The sequence below is a fragment of the Stegodyphus dumicola genome, chromosome 7 (genome assembly GCF_044657685.1).
Source record: "Stegodyphus dumicola isolate Sdum_Otavi_A_Nest chromosome 7, ASM4465768v1".
NCBI lineage: Eukaryota > Metazoa > Arthropoda > Arachnida > Araneae > Eresidae > Stegodyphus > Stegodyphus dumicola.
This window is the reverse complement of record NC_140774.1, coordinates 14,049,676-14,076,141: the sequence shown is the minus strand read 5'-3', so window position 1 is coordinate 14,076,141 and position 26,466 is coordinate 14,049,676. Positions and strand designations below refer to the sequence as shown.

Here is a 26,466-nt window from a genome sequence, read left to right as displayed (position 1 = left end):
CAATAAGTGGAGCTTACAAATGTTTTCATAAATATACCATGATTATACAATAATCACAGACCACCAGCGACCGACTGGTGAAGTCGCTGAACACTGTTATTTACCTTAGAAAGTCCTCCACGAAGGCATACCTTCCCTTCGGTAGATAGCCCTTGCGTGCTTTGCCATACTTAAATAATCCAAACCAAAGCCAAACAATAATCACAGCTAATTAGCAGAGGAAGTAAAGCAAGTTCTCGCTTCAAATTTTGTAGCTGGAATACTGCATATTTCCGATTGAAAAGCAAGTACTGAAAAAGTGAATATTATGTTGCTATGACAGTTCAAGAATACAGTGGTCGCCGCTTAATGTGACCACGTTTATTACTTTGTTCCGACCTAAGTCACTACGCGGAAGGGAGGGATGCCTTCGTGGAGGATTTCTAATGAAAACTGGTTCGTATTAACACGTTACACATAGGGAAAACACGAAAACTCCCATGCAGCCAGCACGTTTGCGGGATTCGGACCTCGGAGCGAATTACCAGTATTCAGGGACTTTACCACTCGGCCGCTGTTGGGCCATGTGATCACGTTTGTACACAATTATTTTAATAACATATAAATGGGTGGGCACATGCGTTATTTACATGAGATTATTAGGAAACTCTTCTTTATCCAAAACTTCCGTAGTCACTCGCGGCCGAGCAGTAAAATCACTGACCACTGGTAGTTCAGTCCAAGGTTCGAATCCCTTCGAACGGGCTGGCTGCATGGACATTTTCGTGTTTCTCCCTGTGTGTAGCGTGTATACCATCCCGTTTCCCTTAATAATTCTTCCACAAAGACATCCCTCCTCTTTGGCAGATAGCTCTCGCATGCTTCGTCGTAAACAGCTAAACCAAACCGAAACTTCTCTATATCACGCAGGGTTGTAAACAAGAAATACGAAAATTGTATGGAATTTTTTACAGCACTCTAGGATTTCTGCAATAAAAATTGAAATCGCATGTTCAGCAAAACATAATGTTGTTATTTTGTATTCTGTTTTCATTTTAAGTATTTCTTTATTTTTGTGATATAGCTTAGAAAAATTTAAAGAATTAAAGATATAAACCAATGAATAATTAGGAGATTAGGATATGTCAAAGCTATTGCCATACTGTCAAAGCTTAATAGCTAATCGTAATATCACGATTTACTTATTCTGCCAGCAATGCGTAGTAATGAATCGTATTAAGACATTCATACTTCATGGATATTACACATTAAGTAAAACAAATATGGAGGTAGAGATTATGTCAAGAAAGCTGCAGTGCATGCGATCAGTGAATAAAAGCTAACTTTAATATCATCAACTATTTATTTACAACTAATAATTTAATTAACTTAGTTGTCAGTCCACTATGATTGATGTAAACAATCTATCAGAGTACAGGTCCGTTCCCTCAGTTCGAGACGCACGGACGAGCGACTCGTTACGGAGCTGCTCAAACAGATGTAAACTGGCCTTTAGGGAGGTAGTGTAAGAGTGGTTTGTCCTAATCCACTAAATGCAATCCATTTTCATTCGCTTATAATTAATTGCTGTCTTCTCATTCTACTTCTTCGAAATTCAGTGGAAGATATTTTGACAGCAGAGCGATAGAAACAGAGAACAAAACCATCCCATTTTTACGAAGATGTTCATAGCAGATTCCTGTACTAAAATGCGCATAAGATGGATACTGAAACCCCATACATTCCCTTAAAAATCCTCCAGGAGCGTATCCTTAAGCCAAAAGGATTACCGGAGGACTGTTCCTTGATATATCCAAGACTGTCATTCGTGTTTGGATGGACGCATTCATCTATAAAATGCACAGTCTGGGCCTTCCATATTGCATTGCACACGTAATTATGTTCTACCTGGCATGTATACACTTTATCGTTCATATCTCAGACACATACTCAGCCCGTCGTACTATTACTGCAGGGGTACCACAAGGGTCCCTTTTAGGGCCCACTCCTTTCAGTATTTATATGAATGAGTTTTCAAGTACACCCAACACCACACTAGCAATGTATGCGGATAATACAGCGATCCTTTCTCATCAGTTAGTCCAGTTATCCAGCACTTACAAAATCACATGCAGGCATTGGAGACCTGGCATGCTAAAGGGAAAATTCAAGTGACTGTGGACAAAACTGTCGCAATTCTATCAACTAGAAAAAAAAAAAAAATTAATGGAAATCTATGGCTCTACTCTGCCCGGGGCTAAGCAAGTCCGTATTTGTGGTGGTCCTCACAAATTCTCTCACAGGGACGCCACACATTACATCTATTATCCAAATATTTCGCGTACGTAAAGTTAAACTGTAATTCTTAACTCCTCGAAGTAGCGTTCTCTCTACTGATAGCAAATTACTCATTTATAAATTCGTACTACGTCCCATGCTATGCTATGTATGTCCAGTTTGGGCTTACTCTTGTAAAACCAACAGAAAGAGGTTTGAAGCTACCCCAAATAATGTTCTGCAGCAAAATTTTAACATCCCTTGGTACATTCGTAAAAACAAATTTATAAAGAACTTGAAACTGTTCAATTAAGAATACAATAATTTTAAAGACTATACACTATAAATTTTCATGGAACTAGACTAAAATTTTCATGAAAAACGAAATAATGTAATTATCTCTGAAATTAAAATTTGCAATTATAACTTTATTGATATTATTATTGATATTATTAATACAGAAAACGTCCAATGGTCATATTAAACCCATTGGTTATTACCGAAAATTAATTTAACTTATGTGTATTTGGTTATAATTTTTGTTTTCTGTGTGAACTATTGTGGATTTTTTGTACTTTAGTTTTCAAATATCTCTGTTTTGTATTTATTCACTTCTAGTTCCTGTAATACGTACTGTCTTGTACGTGCTCATTCCAGCTCAATAGCTTTCTGCTTTTATTAGATAACGCCACTTTAAAAAGAAAGGTAAATAGTATATTGTGAGTTTTGTGAGCTCCAGTTCGAAAGTTTAGATGTTTATTTGAAGTAATTATGTCTTGTCTATAATTTTCTAATGCCTATTATTTATTTTTGGCAATTAATCCGAAATTTTGAAGTTTCTTATATGGGGGCAGGACGTTATGTCCAAGCATCCAAATGTAAAACACCGTTTAATCGTGCATCACTTCTCTCAAGCAAAAAAATCTTCGTGTGCTTTGCAGAATTGGAATTTTTAAAAAATCTGAAAGGTTTCAGATTTTAACGATCACCCAAAAGGGTTTGTTAAGGCTTTATACGCTCTCGCAAACTCGAAGTTTACAAGTCTGATATTACACTCACTCCTACTAATACACTTTTTTTAAACAATATTATTAAATATCATTTTCTTTGCACTTACGCCATGTACAATTCAACAGCAAAATTACGAAAATTTTAAAAGCAGTATATCAGTATACGTTTAGGATTCCCGATGCAGCGTTAAATGTCGGCATCCACTTTTCTGTTTTTTTCAGTCTTTTCTCAGTTCATCATATCAAAGTTTAGTTTTCTTATTAAGATGGCTTTGCAAAACTTTTTTTTGTCTTTTTATTATCAAATTTTGTTATTATCGATTTTATTGTTATTTTTATTATATATCTTTATTTACAAAATATCACGTTTTTGAGCTTAAGCCACATAAAATTCGATTCAACAGCAAAATAATAATATATTTAAAAACATCATATCTTTAAAATTTCCGATTGGCAGTCTCGTGCGCTAGCGATGAAAATGTTTTTGTTTTTTTTTATTTTTTTTTTCCTTACAATGTTACCATTGCTTGCTTTGAAACCGTTAAGTTTGTTAAAAATTCATTAACGTTGTACAGAATACGAAATCTAAAATTTGATATTCAAAATTCGGAAAGAAGAAAGGCATAACACACTCTGATTCTAATCTCTAAAATTTTCCTTTAAATAGTCTCTTCTTTCTATTTCATTTGAATATCACGTGGGTTAGAAATTTATATTCTGGCAGGAAAATGGAAATGGATGAGATAGGATAGTCAATTAACATAAAATAACTTAATTGATAACTTCTAAGATCATCCAAGTCTTCTTTTGTTATTTCACGATTGTCATTTTCGACTAAACTCTTTGATTTTTCCTTCTTCCACATGTCAAAAAACTTCGAGCCTCTTGTTTTGCGATTTGCACTGTTTCCTTTTCACTGTTCATTTTTCAATCAAATGTATATGTATATACGTACATATAATATATACGTACATATATATATATATATATACATATAATTGTTTCAAAAGAATAAATTGAATTTAAATACAAATTTATTTGATTCTTTGCGCCATTGCTGCAAGGAATGAATTTAAATACAAATTTATTTGATTCTTTGCGCCATTGCTGCAAGGAATGAATTTAAATACAAATTTATTTGATTCTTTGCGCCATTGCTGCAAGGAATGAATTTAAATTTTAACAAACATGTATATATGTAAAAAGCAAATTTAAAGTTAAAATAATTAAAAAATGTGCAAACATATAAAAGATTTAATTTTCGAACTAATCTTCAATATCATTTAAATTCAGATAGCATAAGTAAATCAAGTGCAAAACCAAACCATGAAAATAAATTCACCAATTTAGCAAATTAAAATTAATCTAATTTTTTTTTAAAATGCATAAGTGAATGACTGTTGAGCAGGCAGGAGACAGACTTATCAAGAGGAATACATATATATTAATTATATATATATGTACATGTACATACCTACTCTTCCTACGCGGCTTCTAAGTCCTTACCCAGTCTTTATTTTCGCAATCGTTGGACGTAGACGTGTACTTCCAATTAGAGCAATGCTTTTTGAATGATTTAAATATTCATATTTGGACAATTTCAAATTAAAAGAAAAATAATTTTAGACAAAGAAATTAAATCTAACATTTTCTGCGGTCTCTCGTTTCCGATACTCATATTTAAGAAAGTTCTGGATGCGTTATGAAGAAATAAAAATATAAAAAGCTAGACTCCCCGTACGACAGAAATTGACCGGAATACTAAATTTTAAAATTTGCAACTTTTGATGTCATTTTCGATTTGACTTAAGGGATCAGTTAGAATAACTCAGAGAAATGAGTTTAAATTAAGTGCAGCAAAAATGTATGCAATAAAATGTGCCCATGCAATGAAATTAGGTAGTGTCCAGATCATATTTATTATTATTATTATTATTATTATTCATTCTCTTTTCTCGTACAATAATAATTACTCGTGCTTATGGACACATGCATTCTCGTACTTTGATTTGAAAATATCGCATCCATCGTAATATATCCTCTGGCCATACAGTTTTTCCGATTTGAAAATCTATGACTTAACAATCACAAAACTCTTAAAATCAACACATCTCTAGAAGTCCGGGTGCAACTTTGGTAGACGGTTGCACGAATTTTTTCCGATTTACATTGGCGCAATTGTTGGCGCGGTTTTTACTGTCGTCAGCCATCTTGAAAAATGCTGTTTTTACTTATTTTACGCACAGTAAAGTATTCGAAACTTTAAAAAATTAAATATCGTTAAAAATAATGGATTAATTTTTTGTTGAAAACGCTGTTTTTTAAGATGGCTGGCAAATGTAAATAAATACATTTACTAAGAGTATAAAATGCTAAAGTAAGGTTAAATTATTACTTTCATATAATAGAATAAAAACATTGCTCCAACATTTAATTGGTTTAAAATATTACTTAAATTGAATATCGAATTAAAAACATCATACCAACGTTTAAAAGAATTAAAATATTACTTAAATTCAAATACTTTAAAATAAGATTTATAGGATATCTGGCAATAAATATCTCAGGAATTTTTGAAAATAGTGTATTAATTTTTTAAGAAAAATTGAAGTATACAATTATAAAGTAAAAGAAAAATATGCACTTACATTTTTAAGTATTTTACCTGTCGTATATTGATAAATACCAAAAAAAAAAAAAAAAAAAAAAAAGATTATCTCTTTGATCCACATCTCTTGCACTTCATTGAGGAAGCAATTAGCGAGTTTTCCTCCAAAAATTTAAAATGAATTTCCTCTAACCCTTGTAATAATTTATAAATAAATCTTTGATTAGGAAAGCCAAGTTCGCCAAAATAAAGTCTCAAAGGGCAATTTTTGTATTCCGATACCAATAATTCTTGGTAATTACCAATAACAACATTCATCTTCGAAACGGACATATCCATTCGCTTTGAAATCTGAGGAATTCGAAGAGATGAATAAAAAATTTCATAATAAAATATTTTTTTAAAAAATGCAAAATTAAATTGTATTTTAATATTTAATAGCCATAAATAATGTTTAAAACATTAGATTAAATGTATAGATATTAATAAAACCAATTACTTTTTAAGTAAGGTAACGTCATTGATTACATCATCCAATACATAAAATTATATAAAATATCATAAACAACAAAGTTTTTATTTCAAATAAAAATGCAAAATTATATTGTTTTTTTTTAATATTTAGAAGCTATAAATAATATTTAAAACACTTAATTTATGCATAATAAAACGCATTATTTTTTAAATAAAATGACAACAAAGTATCGGTTACCATAAATAACTTAACCAGCAATAGGCTTACCATAAGTCGTATCGCTCGCCAAAAAAATATCGCCAAAATCCGTGCAACCGTCTACCAAAGTAGCACCGAATTCCGGATAGAATGTTAAGTGCTGCCATGAATATCCTTTCATGCTCGGCCCACCAGCGACCGAACGGTAAAGTCGCTGAAGACTAGAAGTTAAAACAAGTACCGATTCTGGTAAAGTACGAATTCCGGTTGTTCAATTTTAACTAAAATCTAATCAAATTTTTATACGAATGCACAAAGTTTGAATACGAAAACTAGAAATTTTTGAAGGTTTCATACGAGTTACTTTGGACGAAGGAATCGTCGCACATACACAGACAGAGACAGACAGACATCATTAAAGAAATAATCGAAAATAGTTTTGGGGACCCTAATTCGCGCTTATTCACTGAAAGCTAACTAGTGAATATTTGGACTGAAAGCATTACCCTCTTACCTATATGTATATAAGTCGGCGGGAGGTAGAAATTATTGATTTATAGTCATACATTTTTCACTCTGGTGCGATATGAAACCCACATAAAACATTTCGATAGAAAAATAAGCTAATTCTCTCTCATTCTATAAACAATAATGGCACGCAGATTTTAATGATTTTCGTCTTTCTAATCAAATGGTCGTAAAAGCTCAAATTCCATCCAATTTTTCACCTGTATTCAATTTTAGTCAATAAAACGGGGCAAAACAATTAGTCATAATTGATTAGAAATCAATAACGCGAACAAACAAACAGACATTCTTCTTAATATATATAGATTTTGTAAAACTTACAAATTCTTGATTAACAAACTTTACGATTTGAAAGCGAGCAGTAGCAGTACTTTTTGAAATACAGCATTTTTTATTTCCAATGCGAGAGACTGTTGCCACTCGGAAAAAAAGAGCGCGAAAATTAGCGCTTTCAGAGTTTTTAATTAATATTTCGGCTGATTGAAGTCGTACGAAGATGGAAGTAGTCGAAATGTTTTCCCACGAATTTCTGGGATCCGGAATAATGTATTTAATGTTTGGAAATATTATTTTTATTTCATCGTAAAATTTGGAAATTTTTTATTTACGAACTCTAGGATTTGAAGTTAGAAAGTCCTCCACGAAAGGCATCCCTCCCTTTAGGCAGATAACCCTCGTGTGCTTTGCCATAATTAAATACACCAACACCAACTAGGATTTGAAAAGGAGCGGTGGCAACAAATAAAGCAGATTTTCATCTCCAGCTTGCGAGACTGTTGCCACTGGGAATAATGAGGGCTAAAATGATCGTTTTTTCCAAGTTTTTAATTAATATCTCTGATTTTAGCTACTTTTTTGGGGGGGAATGGACGTCGACCTTTTCCATGACCCAGAAAACAATCGTAGAAAGTTTGGCGACGATAGCTATATTAGTGACTGGGTTATTAGAGGATTAAAACCCAAACTTTCTTCTTTATATATATTGATGTAACGATCAATAACGGTACTAATGCACGTTTGTCCTGGAAAGACAGAGCTGTCACTAGAATGCGATTAACTCTGCATACTATCGCCAGGGTGCGTAACATTGGAATAGGATGGAAACTGCGTAGAAACGGTATAGAATCGTCCTTGGGTGAAAATGAAATTCATTTTTTTAAATTGGAATTTTAGTAGGAATATTTGCAAATCATACTGACAAAACATTATTCTTGTGCTTCTAGACTGGTAGATCTGCTACCGTGAAAGACTAAAATTGGAGAATGTCAACATTCGCCGGTGAATGTCACCACATACCAAATGCGTCGGTGAAAGACGGAATATTTGGTTATAATCTTATACATTCAGATCATCACCGGTGTATGTCGACAAGCACAAATATACTGTGGTGGAGGTCGAAACGAGAAGCCGAGAAGACAGATAGATTGGCGTTATGAAAGAAAGCTAAACACACTTGTGCAATTCAAAGTATCATAACAGTTTACCTTGTTGTAATAAATAAGATTGCATAACGTCGCATTTTTTTCAGTCTTTTTTCATTTCATCATATCAATGTAGAGTTTTCTTACTAAGATGCCTTTACAAAACTTTTTTGGTCTTTTATTATTAATGTTTTGTATGTTTACTTTATTTATTAAATATCACCTTCTTGGTACTTACGCGACATAAAATTCCATTCAACAGCAAAATCACAAATCAATGGACAGTCTCTCGTGATAGAGATCAATTTTTTATTTCCTTACAGCGTTGCAACTGCTTTCTTTGAAATCGTTGATTTTATTAACCAAAAATTGGTCAAACGTTTACAAAATATGAAATAGGTCATAAAACAAATTCAAAATTCGGGATTTGGAGATGTCTTCGTGAAGAACTTTCTAAGGAAAAATATCTTGTATACATATTACACATGGGAACAACCACGAAAACGGCCATGCAGCCAGCTCGTTCAAAAATTCATTCATGATGTGCGATATTTTATTAAATAGAATTCGATAACTGAAAACATTCGTAATTAAGATGAAATATAAATATAAAAATGATGTATCATAGTGAAATAAAGCATAATATTAAAATTAAATATAATACAATGTAGTATTCGTAATAAAAATTAAATTATTTTAAAATTTCCAAATAACTCGGCCATTTTTATGACAATATTTTAAGGGTATTTTTTTCATATAATAAAAAAAATGAATTTTAGTTTTTGGTTGTATAGTAAAACTTAATTTTTTTGCAAGCATTTTAAAACAAATCGCATGCCAGAATTCGCTTTACAACCAAAGTTATGGTAAAACACCTTTTTAAACCTTCGCCATTTAAAGAACCAGATATTTTGTTAAAATTTACATTTAGCAAATTCCTCGCATTGAAACCTTTTGAACAATATAAAAATGCTTTTGTATACAATTTCATACAAATCGTTACGCATGCCATTAAAGTTAATCTATGAATATATCTATCTATATATTTATTAATTATAAGAGAGTAATATGTTAACAAGATTTCAAGTAAGATTTCATAAAAATGTGAATTTCCTGCTTGCATGGGGAATTTCTCAAAACTGGCCGATTCAGATTTCAAGAAATTTTTGGCGAATCGTGTAAACAAAGTATCGGTATAATTTTAGAAAATATAATGTAATAATATCTGTGAGGTTTAGCGTTAATTGCGAAATGTGATAATTCCGTTGTATTTGATACTGACATAATTTTCTAACACACTCTGTGTAATTTCTTTATATCATACACTTGTAAACAAGTAATTATATATAATATAAGCAACTTTAATTACGTATTTCTACTTGACGGAGATATGGCCAATCAACTGCCGACGGATTTTTCTAATGGCAAAAAGGTGAGAGAGTAAAAAGGCGACGGCAAAACGGCGACATCCGGAGGTCCTAGACCCCATAAACTCTGCTCAGTAGGGTTTTTGACTTCTATTGGAAAATAATAATATAAACGCAAAATGGTTTAACTGTGCTATGCAGGATGCCCTTTAAGACCGCATTAACTAAAAAAATTATGTTTCCCATGGTGACCCATGTCTTAAAATAGTATGTTTAAGTAGTATGTAAATTACTATGTTACTTTAAATAGTATATTACTTACAGTATTGCAAAGCACGCAACATAACTTCGTAGAAGACTTGTAAAGGTAAACTGTCTGTTTTCATATTAAATATGGAGAAAACCGTAACATATCCCACTCATCTTGTTCATTCATCAGGATTTAACCTGGGCCGAACTGCCAGTGTTCTGCGGTTTCATCACTCCACCCCGATGGGTGAGTAGTAACCGGAGGTCCTCGGCGGACGGAAGTGACGTCACAGGAAAGGGAAGTGACCAGTATCCAGAGGGGCCTGGAACCGGCAAAAAGGTGAGAGATGACACAAGCGCCATCTTGTATCATGTGACGGAATGACAAAGTTTCGTTTTGATTCTGTGGCAACGACAATATTTATTATGTTTATGGCAACGAGCTCTTCAAACACGTCTTTGGAATGACATCTCTTTTAATTTCTTATTTTTAATTATTTACTCATTAATTTTAATTATTTACACTTTTTAATAAGTATTTTAATCATTTAGTCTGTCTTTATTTTAATTATTACCTTTAATTAATTTTTATTGAATTTAATATTATTTTCCCTGAATTTTAAAAATAACTCCACGAGTGGGATACGAAGCCGCCATCTCTTGCATGGGAAAAAAGAGCGTTACCTCTCAGCTAGCCTTCGTCTTATCAAACTTGTTATTTCACATTGTGGACCATTGTTGTCACAAGTCTGAAAGTCTGCGCATGCGTGAGCCTGCCTTGGCATGAAAACGGCGTCACACATTTGTTTTTTCACGACGGTGAACGAATGCAATCTTGACGGCCAATCAGATTCTTGCTAATAATATCCTTTTTTACTTCCTTGTACGAAGTAAAAAGGAAGTATTGTAATCGCGAAAAGTTTCACCCAGCATATTTCAACGAAAATATCCATTTTGATAGCTATCGAATGCACTTTAATGATGTTTTTGCGTGATATCTGTACGTAAGGACAGAATAAAAGACTCTTTTCCTCCAAAAAAATTAAAAAACTGCTATAAAATGAATTCTGAAGAGAATTTACGTACGAACGTATATACGAACGTCTGTATGAACGTATATACGTACGTGCGTACGTGCGTACGTACGTATCTCGCATTACTCAAAAACGAGTAGCCTCAGAACGTTGAAATTTTGCATATAGGACTGCTATAACATGCCAGATGTGCACCTCGTATTTTGGTTGCAATCGGCCGCACCAAACGTATATAAATATATGTATATATATATCCACTCTGTTACTCGGCTCAGTGACCTCAGTTTCTTTATTCTTATATGTTAGTAAATTGTGCATTTTTTGCTTTAAAAAAGATTGAATTATGTTGTTCTTATCTTCCGGTTAAGGTTTTTATGCCTTTTGTAAATCTCTATTATCAATAATTTTAAAGTTGTTTAAGTGCCGCTAAGCCTAATCCTTTGTTTCCATTCTTTGTTTACATTTGAAACACCAGACTAGTGGATTTGTTGCCAATTAAGAGAAACGTAGCTTTGCAATAACAAAGATAACGCCTTCATTTATTATTGCCAATTAAATCATGCTTAATCCTTTCTGGAATTTTTTTGAGGAAATTTTACTTCGTAATTTTTAATATAGATATTTTGAGTTTTTATGTATTTTTGCCTTCTCGCGAAGTGAGAACTGAATTCTTTGAATGAGAAATACTCAATCGTCTGTGAAAAACTGTTTCTTTTTTGTTTTGTTTGCTTAATTTCTTTTATACATCATTCCAGCTTTATTATAGTATTTGAATAGAACATGTGGCAACGATTAGATAATTCTATTCTTTAAATGATATAAATTTTGTGCATTATGAGTTATAATATGAACGAAATATAATACTGTTAAGTGAATCTAGCGCCAGAGTGTCGCTGTGGTGAACAAATACTAGAGTGAATTTTAAAGAATGCATTTATTCTATTGTGGTTTATGCGCTGTCGGCGAAGTAGATTTAATTCAATCCAATAAGTTGAACGAAATGCAAGAAAAAAAGGCTTATAATTTAATATTCCGTACAAGGAAGTCATGTGGTGTACACATCAGATTTTTTTTTTTTTTTTTTTTTTTTTTTTGTAACTGAAGAGCATGTTTATGTTTCTTGAAATGGACTAGGATTTATTTTGGCTTCTAAATCAATACATTATTCATTGCTGTTTTAAATGGAAGATTTTTTCACATTTTAAATTTGTCTTTTTTATTTTATTGGGATATTTTTAATTGTTTTCTTTCTCCTCTCATTCTAACTAAAGTTAATTTATTAATTTTTCATTCCTTTTTTTTTCCTTTCTCAAACATAAATTTTATTTTTAACTTTCGCAAATTGACTTTTATTTCTACAAAAGTGAATTTAAATTTTCTTTTTATTTTTTAATTTGCAAAAGTTTTTTTTTTTTTTTCAAATTTATTCCTTTTTTGATTTTTACTTTTATTTTTATATATTGAACTTTCTTTTTACTTCTTTGTACGAAGTAAAAAGGAAGTATTGTAATCGCGAAAAGTTTCAGGCAGCATATTTCAAGGAAAACATCCATTGTCACAGCTATCGAATGCAATTTAACGATGTTTTTGCGTGATATCTGTACGTAAGGACAGAATAAAAGACTCGTTTCCTCCAAAAAAGTTATAAAACTGCTTTAAAATTAATTCTGAAGAAAATTTTTCGTGGCGTCTGTACGAACGTATGTATGTACGTATCTCGCATAACTCAAAAACGAGTAGCCTCAGAACGTTGAAATTTTGTATATAGGATTGCTATAACATGTAGATGTGCACCTCGTATTTTGGTTGCAATCGGCCGCACCAAATGTATATAAATATATTTATATATATATCCACTCTGTTACCCGGCTCAGTGATCTCAGTTTCTTTACTCTTATATGTTTGTAATTGTACATTTTTTGCTTTAAAAATGATTGAATTATGTTGTTTTTATCTTCCGGTTAAGGTTTTTATGCCTTTAGTAAATCTGCGTGCAATATGTTTAGAATTATCAATAATTTTAAAGTTGTTTAAGTGCCGCTAAGCCTTTTTTTTATGGCGACCATTGATTGTTTACATTTGAAACAGCAGACTAGTGGATTTGTTGCCAATCTAGAGAAACTTAGCTTCGCAACAACAAAGATAACGCCTTCATTTATTATTGCCAATTAAATCATGCTTAATACTTTCCGGAATTTTTTCGAGGAAATAAGTGTTTAAGATTTACTTCGTAATTTTTAATAGAGATATTTTGAGTTTTTATGTATTTTTGCCTTCTGGCGAAGTGAGAACTGAATTCTTTGAATGAGAAATACTCAATCGTCTGTGAAAAACTGTTTCTTTTTTGTTTTGTTTGCTTAATTTCTTTTATACATCATTCTAGCTTTATTATAGTATTTGAATAGAACATGTGGCAACGATTAGATAATTCTATTCTTTAAATGATATAAATTTTGTGCATTATGAGTTATAATATGAACGAAATATAATACTGTTAAGTGAATCTAGCGCCAGAGTGTCGCTAACTATTTTCTAGTATTCCAATCCATTTATATTTAACAAATCTTAAGATTGTAAACAACACACCTTAAGCACCTAATAGGAGAGATGTTTCCAAATTTCTTGACATTTAGGCACTTTTCTTATTTAAATTTCATTAGTTTTCATCAATAATATAATTCAGTTTTTCAACATAATCCACATTTACCTGAATATATGTGTACTAACGAAAAATTAATTTTCGAAAGCAGTCCTCAAAGAAAGAGGCCCACGAGCGGCCGAACGGTAATGTCGTTGAACACTGGTAATTCGGCTTTGATCTAATTTCGGGGAACAGCTGGCTGCATGATTTTTTTTCAAGAATTCCCCATGTAACGTGGATATGAGCCAACTTCCATTTAAAATTTCTTCAGATATCCCTTAGAGTTGCTTTGCCTTCAGCAATTAACCTAACCTAACCTAATCTCAAAGCGCTTTTGCAGTGTTCCCTTAAACCATCTATTTATGCCATGGTTAAAACCTCCAATCGAACACACTCTGAGAGTTAATTTCAAATATGAGAGAAAAATACTTCTTCCAGACAATGAACAATTTTTGAAGATTTCTCACCCTTTTTGCATCTTCCATGGTCAAATGCTCTTCGCATCTTCCATGGTTGCAAAAACAGTGCTAGAAAAATGCGCCTTTAACACTCAAACAACGGAATCGGGTTAAACAATATTACACGTGGAGATGTCAAGACTTGTCTCCGACCGATAGCGTTCAGTTTCTGGGAACTGAACTAGAATCAGGCTCTGGAAACAAATCTTCCTTGGAATAGAGACCCGATAACAGCAGCTGAACTAAAGCTCAGTTCCTAGAACTTTGGAAACATCCTACGTAGTTAAATAAGTCAGTTAAACTTCTATTGTTAGGAAGAAATATCATTATCATCAATTTGGATAATAATATGCTACAGCTTTTTTCTTTGCTAACTTTAACTAATAGCTAATTTTCATATTTTTAAAGGTTGCAGAGACATTACGTATTTTTTAAGCAAGAGAGATGAAAAATCAGCAATACTCTCGCCGGTACTCGAAAAACGGACCTCTCGAGTATGCGTCGAGTATGCTGACCACTACACCACGAAGGCATGCTAAGAAGGCGGGACAAATACTTTCTAAGTATTTCAAGATCAGACTGGGAGGATCAAAATGTTCACAAGCACGAACCCCAACGCTAACATCTTCTCGAACTCAATTATTTCAGATTTTTCAAATAAAATTACTAAAACATAAAAAGATAAAAATATTACTTAATGATAAGAATTCTTAATTAAAGCAAAATCTGAAATCTAAGCTTAAGGAAAATTTTAAGAGTACAGTTTCTAGAAGCACATCTATATTTGTTAAGAAGGTGCAGGTAAAATTTTGTAAATAAAGAATACAGTTAAATCTCTCCAGTCTTCAGAATCATTTTTCTAAAATAATTCGTCAAAAATATTTTTTGATAAAGTCACGTATCAGCAGCCATAGTTCATTTAGTAGACTAGTGTAGCTTGAGATCCAAAGCTCATATATTACATACGCTATGAGTTGGTAAAATCATTCTGGGCTTATTGGTGGTACTAAATCTATGTTCAAAACAATCGAGACGATTCGAGAATTTTCGTAAAAGACCAGCGAAGCAATTGCTTGAAAATTGAGACAGATTCCGCTAGATAGTGTACTGAAATGTTATGGAACTCAAAGTGGCCACAGGATCATATACAATTCCACGTGCAAAAAATTTTCTGCCCCCCCCCCAAAAGGGGCGGACAATTCTACATCACCCGTTCTTAATGGGCCGACTGACAATATTTATTATTAGGATATATTAGGATATATATTGCATTTCTTATGTCACTAAAGTGCGACTTAGGATATATATTAGATTTATATATAGTATTGTTCTAATATAGGTATTTTAACACAAAATCGGTCTTTTTCTGAAATGAGATACTAATTTTTCCCATACTTCAATTCGGCGACTCAAACAATGCCAAAGGGCCAAGTTTCATAAAAATCGTACCAGTGGTTTTTAAAAAATCTGCTTCTAAATATTAATTGAATTTGGTATATATTTATTATTATCTTTTTGTTTGTTAAACTTACTTGTTTCCTTCTTTCATAATTTGAAATTTAGGTTCAGTCCTAATAAAATTCGCACATATTTTCTGATTTAATTTTAAATTTGTATATTTAAATTTTTTTTTAATTTCACGAAAATATTTTGATCTATAAATTATAAACCTTTTACCATCACTTTAAGTAGTTGTATTTCCAGGCAGAAAAAGAAGAGTATTTTATTCAAAATTCCTCAGATTATACGTGAAGTTATATACTGGCGCGTTCTGACACTTGGCGTATTTATTATGAACGATAACAACACCAAATGGGGTTTACGGACTTTGTTAAAACTACACTCATGTCCATAAATTAAGGATAATTCGGAGTCACGCGGAAATCGAACTCTAAAATAAATATATCACCTGTAAAATCACTACACTCATCTTCAAGAATCATATGCAAATTTCAGGAAGTAACCAGATGACACCGATGGTACGTCACAATGACAAGAGTGTAAGAGAGTGATATATAAGGAATACAGGCAAAGAAGTAAAATTGTTCGCAGGCGCTTTATAAGCATTTCAGTGCAATAACCGAATAGTTATGACACAAAGGACGCATTTGGATGATTTTTTTACGTGGTAGAATTATCGGCCGTCTGGAATGTGGGCGTACCCAACTGGAAGTATCAGACGAACTTGGAATTGCCCAGAGTGTCATCTCCAGGCTTTGGCAACGATTCCAAGATTATTATAATGTGAGTAGACGTTACAGCACGGGTCGCCCCAGAGTTACAACGCCGAATGAGGACCGGTATTTGGCGGTTACTGCCAAAAGAAACAGGCGGAGCACAGCCTCAGACCTGTCTCGTCAGCTCTCTTCAGCCACTGGTACGATAATTTCAAGGCAGACCGTGTACAGACGCTTAGGTCAGATTGCTCTATATGCTCGTAGACCTGTCAGATGCGTTCCACTTACTGCAACTCACTGTCGCCTGCGGTTAGCCTGGAGTAGAGAGCATGCATCGTGGACACCGCAACAGTGGGCTTGTGTAATGTTTTCCGACGAGTCCAGTTTTAGCTTGCAGTCTTATTCTCGCCGGACTTTCATATGGAGAGCTCCAGGTACCCGTTACCATCAAGAAAACATCACTGAACGACACCGTTACGGTGGTGCAGGAGTTCTCGTTTGGGGTGGAATTATTCTGGGTTCCAGAACTGACCTGCATGTTCAAATTGGAACCATGACAAGCCAAATCTATCGAGACGTCATTCTGGAACAACATGTACGTTTATTTCGGGGCGCCATGGGCGCACAATTTGTGTTTATGGATGACAACGCCCGTCCTCACCGTGAAAACATCGTAAGCGAATGCCTTCAATCGGAGGATATCACCCGTATGGACTGGCCAGCATTCTCACCGGACTTGACTCCAGTAGAGCACGTGTGGGACATGCTTGGCCGACGAGTTGCAGCTCGTCAACCTCATCCTACATGTCTACCGGAACTTCGGAGAGCATTGCTTTTTGAGTGGTGTAATATCCCCCAAGATCAGATCGATAATTTGATACTCAGCATGCGTAGGCGTTGTACGGACTGTATTGCATCGTCTGGAAGACATACAATGTATTAACAATAATACCAACCATGTAATATTGCTTTTTCGGAAATAGGTTTTTTTTTTTTTTTTTTTTTTAATTTGCTCCAGGGAGAAAAAAATCGCTAATTTTTTTAATAATATCAAACATATAGCATCTTTTTTGGCTCTTTACCTTTTGTTTAATAAATAAGCTTTACAAATAAGTCAAATTTATTTTGCTTCTAACTCTTCCTTTGCCTGATTTTGCATTATCCTTAATTTATGGACATGAGTGTATTTGAAAGAATGCACGATTCACCTTATTTTTCCGGTCGTGTACAACGAAACGGAGAGGAAAATAGGTTACCATAAATTAAGAGTTTCACAAAGGAAATTAATTGTTCTTGACACAAACTAAAAAAATGCTCCAGTATGATTTTTTTAATTTCGTAGTAAATTTCTCATCAAATTTCACAAAATTTAATACTTAGGCATAATTTGAGTCGTAAAATCGATATATGGAAAATAAATCTGTGTATCATATTAAAAATGTCTAGGTTTGTGTCAAAATGCCTATGTTAGAACAATGCTATATATAAATCTAATATATATCCTAAGTAATGCTTTCGAGGCATAAAACATGCAGATTAAATTTTTTAAACCGGGCTAAGTAGAACCAGAAGTATAGGACTAGTTCCTTTTTCCCTTTTTCTTTCTCTTTCTTTTTTTCCCCAGAATACACCATTGAAATTCGAAGTATCAAATTCTTTCGTAGTGGAAGCTTATGTTTAAACGTATATGAAACTAACATTTTCAGATATTAAATTGAATAAAATGTTTTTAGGCTAACATTATAAAAATTTTGAATGACGGAAAAGATACGAAAATTCAAGCTTCTGAATCTTCAAGCTTCTGAATCTTCAATCTTTTTTAAGACGCATGAGATTCAAGATTCGAATATCCTATTCTCAGTCAAATAGTTGATTTAAATCAATAATTACTGCTTGCTAGAAAATCTTTTGAATCTTTCTGAATCTGTGATTGTACAAATAAATAAATTCTTCTACATTTTAATAATAAATAAATTATTTTGTTAATAAATAAATTCTTTTACATTCATTCCAAATACATAATGAAGTATTATATTAAAAAATGGAAAGAAACAGAGAAAATGAAGAAGGAAAGAAGAATAATGAAAACGAAGAAAGGAAAAGGAAAAGAAGGAAAAAGAAAAAAAAAAGAGGGAAGGTGTAAATATTAATAGTTAAAAGACAGTTTTAATTCTAAGAGGGGTAGTGATGTCAGACAATATATAATCCAAGGTAAAAAGGAAAAGGAATATATACTTGAATCACTGCAATGAAACAGGATTCCAGATGAAAGTGCTGGTGAAAATTAGTCCTCAAAAGATAAATCTGAAAAAGTTTTCATCTCATAGAAAACAAAAACCTCTTAATGCACTTACGAAATTAAAATTATGAATTAGTTAGCTATTTAAACTAAAATTCCCTTCAAAGGCACTGAGAAAAGTGATGAAATTTAAATTTCTAGTAAGAACTATATGAATTAAAAATGTTCAATCCTTTCTTTTTCAAATTTTTAGCATGAGCCAAATATCGAATCATGATATTTTTTGAAATATAACGTTGTGAAGCAACGTATGGATCACAGTTTATTTCAAACTTTGAGGACATCTAAGGTAACATTTTTAACATTCCGACACCTAAAACAATAATAAAATTGAAGCAGCGGGGGGGGGGGGGCAATTCAAAGTTGCGCGTCAAAAAATATTACATGCAGATTTCATTTTCATAGCTGACCGTATGAACTGTTTATTTTTAAAATTATGAAATTTCGGATTCAAATCCTGGATTTCATTCAGAAAGTTGCACATTTTTCAATTCCTATTTTCACAAAATCATACATAGTCTGTTCAATTATTATAAACAATATGCATATAGTTTCAACAAAGAAATTGAAAATTAATTAAACATTATTAGATTCAATTTTCAAGGTAAAAAGTAAAAAATAAAATAAAACCTTGAATATAAAGTATATTTTGAATAAAAATAAAAATTTATGACTCTTTCTTGAATATAAAGTATGACCTTGAATATAAGGTATACAAATTACTCATATTAAAGTGAATTCGAGAGCTGTTCAAAGAGGCTTTTCAAATTTTAAGGAAGCAGCCGAGACACTTATTAAATTAAAATGTGTGTATCTGTCCATCTGAACGTGAGAGGATTGTATGCGTTTCGAATTTCAAGAAAGCAAGTTAGACAATTATTAAATTGAAATGTTGATAATTTATGCAATAAATGTTATTAATATTTTGATTTAATTAACTCAAAATAATTGAAAATTTAACCATAATTAGCGATACAGATTTGTAGATAATATAAATTTTCGGCAATATACAAGCATAAATTCATCAGAAAAAGAAGTGAAAAATGAAAAATTAACTGAACATTAGTGAATTCAATTCACAAAGATGAAAAAGTTTAAATGGAATCCTGGACATAGAAGAAAGACACATCAATATATTATATATATCAAAGCGAAACCCAGACCAGTGTATGTGTTTCAGGTTTCAAAAAAGAAATCCGGGCAATTATTGAAATATTGATAATTTACGTAATAAAATTACTCATATTTTAATTTTTCAAAGTGAAAATACTTAAAATATTAGCCGTAACTGAGATATTGATTTATAGGCAGACTTTCCTCATTTTTCTGGTCATCTCAGTTTTCAAATAAAAGCGATTTTCCTCAGTCTGATACGAAATTTTATTTTCATTCCTGGCTCAAGTATTAGTTAAGTTAAATACATATATCACACATTTTAAATAAAACGGGATTTTAGCATTTAATGTGACTCACGTATTGGCTCTGTCTCCATAGTATGAAAATCTAGATAATTATCATGTGCAAATCTAAAACTGGAATATTGCTATTATCGACATTACTTGAAAATTCGACTGACCTTACCAGAAGCACCGGTACTGAGATTATGTTCTTCTAAGCCTATTGGATCCGATAATATAACTTACCCGTCAAAAAATGAAAACGAAACAAAAGAATTAGTAGGACATCTCGTTAACTCAGAAGCCCCTCCCGGTACTCCCCCCTCCCCTCCACTTTGTCCACCGACGTGACAAAACTTATTCGCGGGAAACACTTTTCAAGGTTCGATTGTTGCTATTTCCGATAAAAAGAAAGGAAAAGATCACAATTCGGAGCTGTGACGTCATCAGGCACCTGTCGGAGGAGAAATTCTTCACACCTTCTCCAGACTCGCGACCGCAACTGTGAAATCTCGAAGCTAACAAGGAGGTTGGATTAGATTATATATATCCTCAACATATCATTATATACGTATCTTCTCAACATAACTGGCCCACTATCAGCCGAGCTGTAAAGTCGCTGAACACTGGTAGTTCGATCCAAGGTTCAAATCCCTCGAAAGGGTTGGCTTTATGGTAATTTTCGTGGTTTTTCTCCATGTGCAACGTATAACTGAGCCAGTTTCTCTCAGAAAGTGCTCCACGAAGGTATCCCTTCCTAAAGACAGACATTCTTCAAGTACTTTCCCATAATCAAGTAAACCACTACCTCGAAATAACTACCTGAACTCGTTATACTAAATAATTTCTTTACGCTAATTTGCTTCCTAATGTCATTTAGACATAATTTAGTCGATACGAAATGGCTTGGACCTGTATTTCTTCCGAACTAAGCCGATAGATTATGTTCAAGGACTGGACGATGGCTCAATAATGTTGCATCTCCTTCAGAAGCTTCCGAACTTCCCCTTGTTTTGCGAATGGAAGATGGCGAGGATGTTGCTTAATTGCTGAATAATTTACAGTGTCGCTCCGATGCTGCGTCACATTTGTACAACCAACGTAAATAGGAGAGATTGAGATCACATTTTCAAATTGTTCCACTAAATGACTTGCAGCTTGAATCTTAAAAAAAAAAATTGATATCTGTAATAAAAAATATTCAGAATCATCCGAACTAATGAATGTTTTCTAGCGGAGGATTTGAATAAAAATAACATTTATCATTTTGATGATTCAGCGTTCTTAAAGGATAAAAGTTGTTTAATATTTAAATATTATTTTAATAATGTTATCCATCTACAAACTTTGATACGGTTGGTTACATTATTGGTTTCCTGGTTTTGCCCATGTGCAATAACAAAGCGATCCAGTTTCTCTTAGAAAGTCATCAACGAATGAGTCTTAGATTCGTGTCCTATGCTTTGCCATATTATTGTAACCTAGTTTTACCTAACCATGCCTAATGGATTCCATTCAATGTTCTAGGAATCAATTCAGAAAAAAAATAATTAAAGTAGTTCCTTTCTTCCATTAAGATCCATCATCGGCTGACCGGTGAAATTGCTGAAGTCTGACGGTCCCGACCCGGGTTCGATTCCAGTCGAAGGGGCTGGCTGCATGGGTGCTTTCGTGTTTTCTCCAAGTGTAACGTGTATAGAAGCCAGTTTCTCTTAGAAAAACTTCACGAAGGCATTTCTCTTCTTAGACAGATAGCTCTAGCGTGCCCTGTCGTAATCAACTAAACCAACCGTCCTACCGTTAAACAGTTTGTAAGGTATATTTTAATTTTATAACAGTTATTTTAATTTTAAAATTCCTTTCCTATCAATTCTTGTTTCCACTTACAACTTCCTACCAGAATAAGCTTTTAGAATCGCTTTGAATGCAAATGAGTTAGAAGTAGTATTTAAGGAAAGTTCAATTTACTTCGAGAGAGAAAGAGAGAACTAAGAATCCTGAGTAGAGCGTGTTTGTCTTCGGGCAAGTCTCTCTATGAGCTGTTACACTCGACCGTATATCACGTGCCTTGTGATATTTTCCGGCTAGTTTTAATTAAAGGCCAACTACATTAGATTTGTGTTAAACTCGGGGAAGCCTTTTAGTTAATTCTAATTTAGTTCTTATTTCTTATTCTGAGTTTAATGCCAGGTGGAGGCTTTCTTGTAAGCCATAGAAAGAGGCCAACTGTTCATCTTATTTTGATAAAGAAAATATAAGATAGTTTAACCTTCTTGAGTCTACATCTTTAGTCATTTGAACTCAGCAACAAATCGCTGCACAGTTCACTAAGTTCTTCAACGTTCATCTTGAGACAAAGAGAGTGAGAAACGCTACAAGTTCGTTGCCGTACATTGCCAAATATAAGCCCATCCGAGAGATAAAATTTGACTACAAAAATTCAACCAAAACTGAAAACCGGTATATCAGCCAAATTAAATTTACTCTGTAAACCTAAGCAGATATTGAATTAGATGTTATTTTGTTTTATATTTTAATTATAATTAATAATAATTAACGAACCTGACACATGACGATGAAATAATTACTGGACATAAAACTTAATTCATATTTTTAAGTTCCTAATTCATATATATATATATATAATTATTTTTAAAAAGCTAGAAATCTTTGCAAGACTTCTTTGATTTTCTACGAAACATGCCAAATTTGGAAATATGAGAATAAACAATTCTAAATCTACGCATATTTGGTCTTCTATGTTGAAATGGTCATCTTAGAGAAACGAAGCTGCTTGTAGGGTCATTAAGTTTTTTAGACCAAAGGGGGCTATTAATTTCGTTTCGGCATTTTGCGTTGGTTCACTACAATTGCCGGTTAATTTTTCAAATTGTTGCCACAAAATATTAGAGCCCTGTATTATATTTACAAAAATTTAATGATGAAGATCTGCATAAATGTATATATCTTTCTCGCACTGTGATTAAAAAAAGGTACCTACAGTCATCCAGTTTTTAATAACGTAATCCTCTACCCAAATATGGGCATCTAGAAGTTCTAATTTAAATTTTGGGATTTGTCTCTTTCATATTTTGTAAAACTTTAACGAATTTTTGATTACCAAACTCAACGATTTCAAAGCTAGCAATGGAAACACTATACGGAGGGGGGGGGGCATTTTTTTCTCCAGCGCACCGCAAGAGACTGTATATCGAAAAGTGCGATTTTGCGTCAGAACCCTATAAACGGCGTATTACTTTTCAAATTGTTGCCACCAAATGCTATCGCCCTGTATTATATTTGAAGAAATTAAATAATGAAGAATCTGCCTAATCGTATGCATGTTTCTCGCATTGTGATAAAACAACGGTATCTAGACCCATCCAATTTTAAATGACGTAATCCTACTGCGAATATGGGCATCTGGAAGCCAAAACTTGAAATTTGGAATTTGTCTTATTATCGATTTCATATTTTGTAAAACTTTAACGAATTTTCGATTAACAAACTTAACGATTTTAAAGCGTGCAATGGCAACACTGTACAAAAAAAAAAAAAAAAAAAAAAAAAAAAAATCATTTTTACTTTTTACCTTCAGCGCGCGAGACTGCGTATCGGAAATTCTAAAGATATGCTCATTTTAAAATTACTTTGCAATATTGCTGTTGAACTGAGTTTTATGATTTAAGGGGAGAAGAATATGATATTTAATAAATAAAGTTAACTCAACGCTAAAAAACGCCTCTTCGAGCGTAATGTAAAATCTGAAAGTTTCAGATATTTTTATTTATACATTTTTTTTTTAATTTTCGCAAGATGTACAAGGAATTGGAGCATAACAATGATTTTACAGATTACATCAATGGAAAAATATATTGATATCCAACTTGCGATTTTCTGCTAATTCACGGAAGTTCTGACTTAAGGCATTTCTATTTTAATATTCATATCGTCGTCCTCCATTTCACCTTCACGATCATTATCATCCGCCGATATACATAATCTCATTTTGAGTTCTGTTCATAACATTGCTCAGCAAAAGTAGAAACCTTCAATTCGAAACCAGCAGAATATGGAAAAATATTTTTCCGCCGGACAACTTTCATTGCGAGACGCGTTTGACTTGCAATATCGAAAGCGCAGCTGAGGAGAAATATCTTATGAGTTCCTGATACAAAAAATGAAAATAGTCATTCATAGAACTGAGATTCACGGTAAAATTCCCCTCGATATTACCAAAGCACCAAATAATATGCATGACCGAAAGATGGGGAAATGAGAAAGATTAACTTTCGGCACGAAACGTCTAATTTCTTTCCTCGAATTAAATATTCCACTAGTTGATTTGCATCCTCGTTAAGACTACCGGAAAGGGGAAGTTATAATAAAGGTTTAAATCAGGGATTAATAACCTTTTAAAAAAATGGCTGTTCCCGTCGACTCCTTACAATTTTCTCTATAATATACAGCATACAACATAATCACAATATGCAAATAAATGTGCATGAATTATTTAAAGATAGATTTTAGACTAAAAATATGAATAAAAGTCCTGAAAAAAAATTTAAGACTGAACTTTCACTTCCTTGTACGAACTAAAGGAGGTATTGTAATCCCGAAAAATTTCGGGTATCGTGTTTCAACACAAAAAGCCTCATCAACTGCTCTCGATACCATTTGAACGATGTTTTTGAGAGACATCTGTACGTACTGACAGAATAAAGGACTGTTTTTGCCAAAAAGGCTTGTAAAATGGATTCAGAAGAGATTTTTCTCTTGACGTCTGTACGTACCTATGTATGCATCGCGAATAACTCAAAACCAATTAGCCGTAGAACACTAAAATTGGCCCTGCTATAACATCTAGTTGTACACCTCCCGTTTCGTTGCAATCGGCTGATATTTTTTCCAGAAACGCTTTACAATTCTGGAACTTTGCTCCCTTCATTGTGCTTTTATTACTGTAAAAACATCCGCAATTTTTAGAAACTGTAGTCGTAATCTTACTTTATAATTGTGCATGCAAAAGTACCTTATAATTAATTACCTTTGTAATTCGTTCCCTTACGAGTACCTTATTATACTCATATTATTATTCCATTACAGAAATTGTTGATACATTTTTTAGACGATTTTCATTGAAATTACAGAAATATTTTACCTGAACTTTTTATGTTTTAAATGTTCTTTTTGATAACCCTTATTCCTCGCTATCTTTATACACCGTAATTTCCAGGACAATCAATCCTTTTAGAGTATCGGAAAGAAGTATATTATCCCATTGATCCCGATCAGCTTTTTAATGTCTAAGGAGGTTGTAGGTCGATGTTTGGACAACCCGCTTTTTTTTTTCAAAAGCGCAAAAACACATTGGGGATAGAACAGGAAATTTAGTACAAATAGGTGTGAAGAGTCTCTGGCCTTGATACCCGTTTCTTGTTCCATTTTCCCCAGGAAATGAACAGTAGATTTTGAATGTGTGGTTGCTTGGTTTGCCTTGATGCAGTTCTACTAATTGATGGCATTGTGTAACCCACAGAGAGGAAGTATATCATATTTGAAAAATGGGTGTAATATATGTTCCTGATGTTTATCTTAACAGTTTTCTCCACTCTCTTTATTTCTAACTAGAAAGCCCGGCAGTCATACGAAATGACCGCTGTTCTAGATATTATAAATTGTAATTCAAACCATTTCTGCAAAGGTGTCTGCTAATTCAAACTGAATTACCCAGGGCAGGCGGCGAGGACGCCCCTTTGCTTTTAAAAGACGTCGAAAAAGAATGAAATTTGTTGTTGGGGTTACGGTTATCGTGCTTATCATCTGGTTCGGACGGACTTTGTGAATAATTTTAATCTTAAATGTTAATGAATGTGTTAAAATCAAATGTGTTAAAATCTAGTCTTCCGGTCTGAAAGCCAAAGATCAATCCCATTAATAAGTTGACTTGTTTTGTAAGATTAATCTTCTATCCCCCTTTTAATTTTTATTTTTTCATTCGTCAAAGAAAAATTGCCTTATTTTCGAAACTGTATACTATTCTTAATTTTAATTCCTACCTAAATATCTTGCGATTCTTTGGTTGCTCGCTGACTATGAATTGTTGTTATTCTCGTTACTAGAAGGAAGAACGCATGAAAAGAGCTAAATGGAAATCTTCCTTCCTCAAAGAAGCGACCGCAAAAAAGCATGCTCATCGGGAGATGAGATGTTGCATCCGCTGACAGAAATGGTAAAATATGATTTCACTGTCGCTGTCGGCACGGAAATCCCATGTGTTATTCTTTGAAATAAATAGTTCTAGAATATTTATTTCATAGCAAATGTTTTTCAGCAAGTATTCACTTT

General features: G+C 33.0%; 1 protein-coding gene across 3 annotated transcripts in view; it reads right to left on the bottom strand.

Annotated features, from left to right (window-relative positions):
- LOC146996103 (ornithine decarboxylase 1-like) overlaps positions 1–21,161 on the bottom strand; it is a 52,352-nt gene extending 31,191 nt beyond the window's left edge. Inside the window, exon 1 of one of the 3 annotated variants that reach the window (XM_085819751.1) lies at positions 21,031–21,161. The gene's annotated coding sequence lies outside the window, so the exon portion shown is untranslated. Of the gene's footprint in view, positions 1–20,297; positions 20,906–20,940 lie in introns of those variants that run through there. The other 2 variants (XM_085819750.1, XM_085819749.1) reach the window with 2 other exon arrangements.
- Between the last annotated feature and the right edge of the window lie 5,305 nt (positions 21,162–26,466).